Source organism: Lactuca sativa, chromosome 5 (assembly GCF_002870075.4).
Source record: "Lactuca sativa cultivar Salinas chromosome 5, Lsat_Salinas_v11, whole genome shotgun sequence".
Classification (NCBI taxonomy): domain Eukaryota; kingdom Viridiplantae; phylum Streptophyta; class Magnoliopsida; order Asterales; family Asteraceae; genus Lactuca; species Lactuca sativa.
The window spans coordinates 337,662,643-337,673,614 of NC_056627.2; the positions used below are offsets into that span (position 1 = coordinate 337,662,643).

Below are 10,972 nucleotides of genomic sequence, written 5' to 3' on the forward strand. Positions count from 1 at the left end.
CCTCCTATCCATATTATCTCACATTTTTTCATCACCACCGCTAAGCCTTCTAAAGCTCCATCATCAGTATCTCTTCATATTGTCACATCGTCTCGAGGGTTTTGATATTCTCTCGAATGCTTGGCAAATTCTTCAATTAACGCCTTGTTGGTTGCTGGATCCTTCTTATTAATCAATCACCGAGAGTCAAAGAGCTAGTGATTACTCACATTGATTCCATCATAGAAAATGAAGATTTCTTGTTGCACGTTAAGATCATGTTGTGGGCAATTGCGAAGTACTCTCTTATATCATTCCCATGCTTCATATAAAGATTCACTATCTAATTGCTGGAAATTATAGATTTTCTTTTTAAGCTATGGTATCTTCGAAGGAGGGCTGAATTGTTGGATGAATTCATTCTGAAGGTTGGTCCATGTCGTGATCTCTCCAGGTGGAAGTGATTTTAACCAATCCTTAGCTGCTCTTATAAACGTGACTAGAAGCATCCTTAGCGGCACTGAATCTTGTGTAACATTTGGAAAATTAAAATAGTTTTCACTGTACAAAAATTCATCAATATGTCTATAACGTGATCCTTCCTAGAAAATGGAATATCCTTGAGAATAGTGAGGATATGTCTCTTGAGCTCAAAGTTTACCGTAGCTGAAATTGTTGGTGGTACAAGACCCGACCCATTGTCATTATGCATCCACCTATTGTATTCCTCCATGGTCATTGTCATGATGGCTGCCATATATTCTACTTCATTTTTGACTTCCTCTTCTGAATCACTCCCGGTTTCTGGCTGTAACTTGTACCTTTCTTGTCGAGAGTTTTTCTAAAGTTTCTACCTGTCTAGTTTGAAACTACTACTATATTCACCTTCCTTTATATCCATTTTCTTGTGGAACTAGAATTTTGGATCTTCAAAGGGTGGCACAATCTTAAAAGATGATCCCTTAGTCATGAACTATTGAAACAAAAAACAAAGAAAACACGTAAAAATGAACTAAAATGGAAATAAATGAAAAACTAAAAACGACCAACTTTCATGTCATGACCTAAGGATGGTCACATCATGAACTCTAAACAGAAAATTAAAAATAATTTAGAAAATTAATTGTTTGTGGTTTTTACCCCACAAAAAGAATCGAGTAACTAATAGCAAATTAATTAAAACTAAAATAAGTCGTTCCCCGGAAACGGCGCCAAAAACTTGATACGCACGAATTATATACTAGTTTTTAATTTATAAACCAAACAAAATTTAACTAGTTAAAATGCAATTAGGCAATGTACCTAGTCAAATTATAGTATAGTAAAGTAAGTCAGGTGTTGAACATAGGGAACAAAATTTTAATTAATAAAATAAATGCTAAAAGCTAAACTGATGAAAAACAACTAAAGTTTGGGGGTTTTATCTGATTTTGCAAGACCAAATTAACTTAAATTAATTACTATAGACTTTTAAACTAAAACAAACAATTAAAGACAATTGTAAATCAAGAGAATACAGACACTTACGTTTAGCTTCGAATCACCCTTTCTCATATGGTTAGTTTCAATACATGGATTAATTTCAGTTGGTTACCAAAGTAAATGTTATTAGAAGTCCTAGTCCAATCTCCGAACGTTTTCACTAATTCATGAACAACTATGCAATGGCCTAGCACAAGTAAGACACTAAATTAATTATAAAGATTATTGGACTATGAATGATAAATCTGTGATTAATTATCTATGGTTAAGATGAATAACTAAAGCACAAATTAAGATTTAATTATGCTCTCTAGCACAATTAGGGAAACTATCTTTATTACCTAATCTAGGATTTGGTCAGTCACTAGCTCTAGCAATTTTAATGTCATAAATAACTAGGTAAACAAGCTCAAGCAATCAAAGTGATCGTCTAACTACACAAAACTTGAATGATAACCAGAAAATACCGAAATTTTAACATACTAGGTATTGAATTATCACACACAAGCTAAACCAAATTCAATAATCCATTAAAAGAGAAACTAACACAGTACTATGGTTCATCATCACTAAACGAAAGTATAAGTTTTCTTAGCCCATGATTAAAGCAGAAACAAACATAAAATCAAATTGAATTAAATCAGACATAGTAAAACTAGCAAACCGAATGATCTAATGATGTTCTTCCTCTAAAATTCTTCAAGGCTTGATCTCTAATTTTCTTCTGACTTCCAAGGGTTCTTAGAAGGTATTTTTTTTGCTTTTCTATCGCATCTACATACCAGAAGTCTCTGATTTCGACGTAAATCTTGAAATATATACTTGCCAAAAATCAGTCGCCATGACGTGGGAAATAGATGCCACATCATGGGAATCATGTATGCGCCAAGGCTCCGTGCCGGTACACGTGGTCATGTCGTGACTAAGAGATGGTCACATCGTGAGGGCTTCTTCATGCATTAATCGAGAAGTTTCTAAAAGGCACGTGGTGGAATGTAGTTTTCCACATCGTGGGAACTTCAGTATGCTCAATTTCTTCTTCTCTTTTCTTAATGTAATCTCCAAGCTCCAAGTTCCCAACTATCTTCATTTTTAGTCATTTCCTTTGAGAATGTTGTTTTTGGCTGAAAAATATAATTTAAATACTATAAGTACTAAATATCTTTATACTTTACCAAAGTATAGCTTAAAATGTATTAAAATAATGTGTGTGTGTGTGTATATATATATATATATATGTATATATATATATATATATATATATATATATATATATATATATATATATATATATATATGTGTGTGTGTGTGTATGTGTATGTATGTATCAAAATAGAATTTAAACATTATAAGTACCAAATATGTTAACATTTTACCAAAATATAGCTTAAATGTATTAAAATAATTATATATATATATATATATATATATATATATATATATATATATATATATATATATCAATAGATGTCAAATTTTGCAATATTGATGTCGGATTTCGCAGTATGGATGATAGAATAATATAGGATTTTCGTAGATGATATACGCAAAATCATGGATTTCATCTACAAAATCATGGATGTAATATACAAAATCGCATATGGCATCCGAGAAATTCATTATACAGATAACATGTGAGAAATAGGACTTTCTCAAGTGATTTGATACATAAACATTAGATGATTTCATGTATGTTATCTACCAAATCCTCCCTTACATTTGGATATGTTCCCCACTTAATACTTACCCTATTTTTGTAGATGACATCATCGTTTCTCATACAACTGCTACTTTTACAGATACCATATACAAAATTGATGGTTATTTTAAAATTTTGACAAACTTCTGATTATTTATTAAAAAATGGTTATTGAAATTAAACATATTTATATTTTCTATTGATTATATTATTAGATATCATATTTAATGTCTATAATAACTTAGTAAGTTAGTATGTTCGTATTCATCGATTCGTGAGTATATTTTTCAAACCATCAGCCAATCCTATAGATTTTGACATTTTGGTTAAAAATTATTTGTAGCTTTTATATATTCATTGTTGACTAACCTATTAAACAACTTTTTATAGGAGAAGAAGGTGGTGTGGTTGTTGGTTGAAATGGTGTATCTACTTCTGATATTGTATCTCTTGCATCATATGGAGCTTTGGAAGGTATAAAGCTTCCACCTTTATTATTCTTATTTCTTATTTCATGATTTGAGGTCCTTAGAAAGGATGCTCTTGGAGTTTAAGCAACTCTAGAACCTTAGACTTGCTTGGTGACCATTTTTAGGCTTAACTTGCGAGAAAAAGTGTTAGGTCATGGTTCCCTTCAAACAATGCACTAGTTATGGTCATTATAAGGGCTTAACGGACTTAAGGTTGTAGATCTTGATTTTGGGTGAGGACCTAATGGATAAAGTTGGAAAGTTTATCCATTAAGACAATTAATAGGACCAGATATGAATTTATGGGCTTAGATCTGTTGGGATTAAGCTCTTAATGACGAAAAGGCCAATCTGCTAGAAATCACAATGTAGCCAAGGAAGCCTTATGGCATGGTGGTATCTTGCATGTCATTTTTTGTCTTGGCATGCCCATGACATGGCCAAGAGGTCTCCACTTCGTGGTGACCATTAACTTGGTTGACCGTTAACTTTTTTTGATTGCTGACCGTTAACTTTTAACCAGTTTGACCATGGGTCAAACTTGGAGGTTTTGGGTTGAGGATTAAGGATTTATCTTTATTTGGTGTTACTCGGCTCATAAGATTGATCAATGCAAGGAATAGGAGTGTTGTTGAGCTTCGTCGGTTCTGCAATTCAGGTGATTTTCTCACTACGCCACGTATGACATTGCATATCCTTTGCATGATAAGATAAAGATACTGTTAGGCATAGCTCATTGTTATGCATGTGTATTTTAGAACAATTGGTGTCATGGTAGGCTAGACTGGTAGGGACTTGCATGTTGATTGTATGATATTGTTGGTTTGAGCAGTGTAGGACATTTAGTGTCATGGTATGCTAGATTGGTAGGGTCTTGCATGTGGACTATATAATATTGTTAGGTGTCATGGTTAATTAAGGTAACGTTTTTAATGGTTATAGGTGGTTAAGTTAGATAGCCTGAGAACTCTTGGTCTAAAGCCATACTGCCTGGTTCTTGTTTGATTTATAGCTTTCGGGTGGACCACAAGTTCGAATGTTTATCTAATCTCTGACCATATATAACTTCATGTATTGCATGAAAGACCAGGATCTGCCCATGACATTGACTTGTTATGTATGTTGGGTTGGGCCCATTATACTCTTTGGGCGGAGCCCGTTATGTATGTGGGTGGGGCCCTTTATGTATGTTGGGCGGGTCCCGTTATATGATTTAGGGTTGGTCTTAATATACACTTTGGGCTTGGGCTGTTATGTAGTTAGGTTAGGTCCGTTATGTCTGATATATTCTTGTAACAGGGAGAGCAGGTAGGTCGGCTTTAGAGTCGAGGAATTTATGTTGATGCATTGTATATATGATGTAATAAGTGGTATATTAAGGAACTCACTAAGCTTTATGCTTATAGTTGTGGATAAAATGTTTTGTAGGTAGTTCGTGAGAAGAGCTCAGGGGGACTGTACACATGCATTAAAGATAATGACTTATGTTGTTCTGTAATTAAACTCTAATAACATTATGGTTTCAAACAAATGAATGTCACTTATTGTTTTTAAGTAAAAGGCTTTAATTGGTAAATATGTTTCCAAATGAAAAATCCATTTCTAATTCTTGCGACGTTACACCCTCATGGTCGACTACTTTAACAACCATTAATTATTCGTAGATTATAAAAACTATTATAAAGTTCTCAAAAATTTTGAAATTGTAATGTGCATTTTAAAATCACATAAAACACACTATCAAAAATACTAAAAATGAGATAAAATTTTCAGTTGTTATCCATGTTAGAAATTTCAGACTGGATTTGTTAGAAAATTATTTCGTAAATTATAATATGTATTTTTAAAGATCCATTTTAACCCAATTAACAAAACGCTTCCTTGTTTTGGAATTAACCTCCCAACTTTGTTACCTTCTAATTCTACCAGTTCAGATTGCATTGCAACAACCCACTCTGAGTGTTCTAATGCAACTTTTATTGTTTTGGGTTCAAGTTTCAAAATAAACACATTGAACATACAATATTTCTGGTGAACATTCAATATCTTATTCTTAGCTCGAATTCGTGCACACGTCATAACTCCAACATGAGGATCACCAAGAACCTATTCCTTTGGATGACTTTAATCCAAAAGTGCATCTTCGAATATCTCATTTGTTTGAGAACCTTCACCTGTATTCGACACATTATCACTAACATCATGAAAATTGTAAGTTTGATCAGTTTTAACATTAGGTATTGACCCATTTAGCTACCCCTCGACTAATGGATTTGAATTGAGATGTTCCCCCTCGACATCCTCATTGTTATGTCCATGCTCCCCCTCGAACTGATGTGTATTTCGATCATGCTCCCCCTCAATAGTTGAATCATGAATATGATCATGTTACAATGAACTCAAGTGCTCCCTTTCCACTTGATCACCATGTGAAATAGGTAGACGTTAGACATGTACTTGTGAAGTTTAGGTAGATTGAGAATCATCTTCTTCCCTAGTAACCATCGAATCATCAGAATGCTTCGATCCTTTAGGAATACAATTATCATTAGAATGAACTTCAACATCTATAGCTTTGTCTGGAATACCAAAAATCAAATCATAGTCAATATCAAAAGAATTCACAATATTTGGCTCATCATTTGTTTCATAAAGAATTGGCTTTTGCGCGAAAGTCTGTTCGATATGTTTGACGTGATAGTCATCGAAAGTAAGATTGAACGTTTCCACAATCTTTCTTGTTTGATTATTCAACACCCGATATGGAACAGAGTTGAGCGAGTATCCAAAGAAAATTCCTTCATCAGCTTTTGACTAAAATTTAGAAAGATTATCTTTGAGATTCATGATAAAGCACCTGCATCCAAAAACATGAAAAAATTTAACATTAGGATTTCAATTGTTGATGATTTCATAAGGGGTGATGTTAAAAAGACGATGAATGAATGAACGATTTTGAGTGAAACACGTTGTCGAAATTGCTTATGCCCAAAGATATCGAGGCAAATTCGCATATGTCAGCATCGTTCTTGCAGCTTCGTATAAGAGATATATTCCTCCATTTGACAAGACCATTTTGTTGTGGTGTGTAAGGAGATGAAAAATGATGTGAAATCCCTAATCCAGCCAAGAATGAATCAAGTGTTTGATTCTTGAATTCTGAACCATTATTACTTTTGATTCTTCTAACTTTCTTCCTTAGACTTAATTCGATGTTCTTGATAAAATCTATCATCACTTGAGTAGTTTCAGACTTCTGACGAAGAAAGAAACCCCAAGTAAACCTTCAAAATTCATCAACAATGACCAATATGTACTTCTTCTTATTGAGAGTCTCAACAGTTGAAGGTCCACAAAAGTCAATGTGAAGAAGTTTCAAAGGTTCAATGATCTTGAGTCGATGATGATGGGATTACCTTGAAGATGTTGTTTTCCCTGTTCACAAGCTGCACATAATGAATCGTTATCAAATTTTAATACAAGTAAGCCACGAACAAGATCATGTATAACCATCTTGTTAAGATTCTTGAAATTTAGATGAGAGAGACAACGATGCCACAACCAGCTGAGATCTTATGAAGCTTTCAAAAGTAAGCAGACAGTGGGAACACCAACAATGGGGTTGATGTCGAGTGTGAACATGTCACCTTTACTTTTTGACTCAAGCAAAACTTCCTTATTTTCTTTGTTATAAATGACACTTCCTTCTTCATCGACGACTACTTGATTTCCAGTGCCCACAACAAGTTGCGAAACACTTATCAAGTTGTGTTGTAAACCTTCGACATATGTCACTTTGTTCACAGTAAACTTCCCATTCGTTACCTTGCCATAACCTTTCACTTTGCATTTTTGATTGTTTTCAAACTCTACTACTCCAGCATTATCCAAATTTTAATAGTCTTACAGATTCTCCTTTCGACCAGTCATGTGAAGAGAGCAACAATTATCGATATACCAATGCTCATCGTATTGCTCATCACAAAGTACCCGCGATCATTCAAAAGAATTTAGGTCCCCAAGGTTTTTTGGGTCCTTGGATATTAGTTTGAAATGTGTTGTGAAATGAAGAGTCTAGCACCTAATTTCGAACCTCTGACTTTAAATTATCTATTAAGTCAACTTCGACAGATTTGGGCATCAAAATGTAATCATTCAATGGTTTAGGTTCGACGTTGACTTTCCCTTTTCCATGTACAGTTCATTGTCCTTCGACCTTTGTCTTGGGAATTTCTTTCCACTTTTTCACTGATGGATTTGACTCCAGTGATGATGAACTACCATTTAGCAAATTGTTTAAGTAGCTTCTGTAAGCATAATGAATTTTCTCTTCATATTACTTTCCTTATTGGTATTGCTTCCCTTTGCCTTTGACCCAATGATTGATATTTCTCACATCATTTCTCCCTTTCACAAACCAATATTTGACTTTCTGCTTTGACTCAGGATTTGGAAAGTGAGGTTTTGTGGGCTTAAACGGTTCATGTTTCTTCTCTTTTACTTCCAATGTTTCAAATTTTCATTTTGGAAAAGATGGTTTTGGAGAATTTTGAAACCGATTAAGAACCTTTTGTTCTTGTTGAAAACTTATTTGGCATTGATCTTGATTGAAATTTCTTTGTTCATTACTTTGAACAACATTTCTTTGAATTTTTTGTTGAGAAAACCTTTCATTTTGACGATTTGGACCAAAATTCCTTGGATGTTGGTTTTGAGCAAAAGTTCAATTTCTTTGTTTTTGAACAATTGGATTTTGAACTTGTTTGTGAACATTAGATTAACCTTTTGGAAAATCATTTTGATTTTGGGTTGACTTGTTTTGAACAAATGTCTTATTTTGAGAAAAAGTCTTAACTTGTTCAGTTGACTTTTGCTTAAAAACTTTTTGTTTTTGAAAAGTCTTGACATTTTTCCAATAGACTTTGTTCCAAGCTTTTGACATCGAAACACCTTCTTCTTTTGCAATTTTTTCAACACTTTCAATGAAGATTTGTGACTTTGTCTTTTGATTTTTCAAAATAGGTTTTTTTATTTTTCAGATTTTACTTCCCAAACATGGTTTGGTTTTTGACTTTGAAAGGTTGTTGATTTCTTGTTTAACTATTTTCAACCGTGCTTTGGTTCGAGAAGAAACCTTCTTTTGTCACATCTTTGTTATCCTCTTCAATAATTTTGTTTATTTCAGGATTCACCTTGTCACCATTTCCAGTAGTGACAAATAGTTGCTTTGGGAACAAAGCTACATCTATGCATTTGAAAGACGGATAGAAGACTAAGTTTGAATGAAGATAATGAGGACCTTTGTCTTTCATCACCTTTTTGAACTACTCTGTTTCTTCATAAACCTGTTCGACAACAACTATGGGAATAGTTGTTTCAATTGAAACGTCATCCTCATCAATATCACTATCATACTCTTCTACAACAACTTTATCATAGTCATAAACTTTCGATGTAGAGGGTTGATCACTGTTAACCTTTGCCATTGAATCATGACAAATTCCTTTGCCCTTGGCCATCGAAGTGACATTAATGACAGATAATTGAGAGCAATCAATAGTTTCCTTTTCCTCAATTTCACTGATGTTGTTAGAATCGTCTTCGATATCAGCAAAATTTTGTTGAGAGTCTAATGTCGAATTCTCAATCATGTTCAAAATTTTAATTTGTTCAGTTTTAGAGAGAGTTTCATTAACAATATACACTAAATCATCAACATTCAAGTATTCATCAATTTTAACAATTCTATAAGCATATCATTAGGCACTTTATCAAATTGATATATTTTCTTTTCGCAATCATAGGAAGTAGTATCAATTTTCTCTCTTTAATATTCTAAGAAATGTAATACTTTCCTATGTTGTTATTTGTAAATGTCTGAATAGTGATAGAGTTCAGTTAATTTTGCATACAATCTATTAACGCTAATACGATATATTGTAATATCCACAAAATTCATGAAAAATTTAAACTTTTAAAACCAATCCACAAATCATCATTATTTACAATTTAGTTTTCAAAACTTGTTTAATATCAGAGTTTTGCCAAAATTATAAATTAAAACATGGGGAGGTGTACGACCACGCCTTTGCCTTCCCGCGATCATTTGAGGTACCTAAAACATAACCCAAAACTGTAAGCCCAAAGCTTAGTGAGTTCCCCCAAAGTGCCAACACACAAACAAACAACACATATACAATAACAACATACTAGGGGTCCAATCAACCATCGGGCTGGAATAACCCAGGCCCTTCAACCATCGGGTTGGAATAACCGAGGCCCCTTAACCATCGGGTTGGAATGCTGACATGCTATGGGTCCAATCAACCATCGAGTTGGAATACCCCAGGCCCTCAACCATCGGGTTGGAATGCCAACATACTATGGGTCCAATCAATCATCGGGGTGGAATACCCTCGGGCCCTCAACCATCGGGTTAGAATGACAACATACTATGGGTCCAATCATCCTAGGGATGGAATACCCTTGGGCCCATTCAACCATCGGGTTGGTATGCCCCATCCTGTTGGCTTACGCACAAAGCAGTGAAGCCTTAGCCACTGACCAAACATGTACATATATAGCAGATAATCATATAACAGTTTATAGCAGTCAAAAGAATCTACAGATCACTAAGCATAACATCATCCTATATAACAGGATACTGATCTAAAAGATCACTAAAGCATATCATCATCCTATATACCAGGATACCGATCTAATAGATAACTAAAGCGTAACATCATCCTATATACCAAGATATCGATCTAACATATCACTAAAGCATAACATCATCCTATGTACCAGCATAGCAATTTTACAAATCACTAAAGTACAATAACATGCATAACTGGATATCAATACAATGGGGCAGCATTGGTGCCTTCGACCCGCAAGAACAATGAGGAAAACTCACCTCGCACTGTTGAATCTCACAAAAAGAATCTCCGACTGCTAGCCCGCAAGAATCCTCGCGCTATCAATCACAAGATAATCATCCATTAATAATACGATCCACACTAAGTGTCCAAACTAGGGTAAGAGACCTTTTTACCCTCTTCATAACTTTTCCCAAAGCCAAGGCCCAATCCAAAAATCCAAAAGCTCAAATTCCCATTAATTACCCAAGGCCCAAATATGGCCCAATTTTCCAAATTGGTCCCAAACCCTTTTGTGGGCCTTAAACCAAGGTCTAAAACATTCCTAGAATCAAAAACACTTGAGTTTTGATGGCCCAACAAGGCCCAAAGCACCTAAGTCCAAAAATGGACCAAACCAAAGATCCACCAATCTGAGGCCCAACTTGTTGAGTACTCGGAGGTACTCAGATCGTACTTGCCTT

The 10,972-nt window shown here is 34.3% G+C and overlaps 1 non-coding gene across 1 annotated transcript; it reads left to right on the forward strand.

Moving 5' to 3' along the window:
* Window positions 1-252: 252 nt before the first annotated feature.
* Window positions 253-358, forward strand: LOC111921092 (small nucleolar RNA R71). Its single transcript, XR_002860061.1, has one exon. It is a non-coding gene; the product is annotated as a small nucleolar RNA R71 (small nucleolar RNA).
* Window positions 359-10,972: the final 10,614 nt, after the last annotated feature.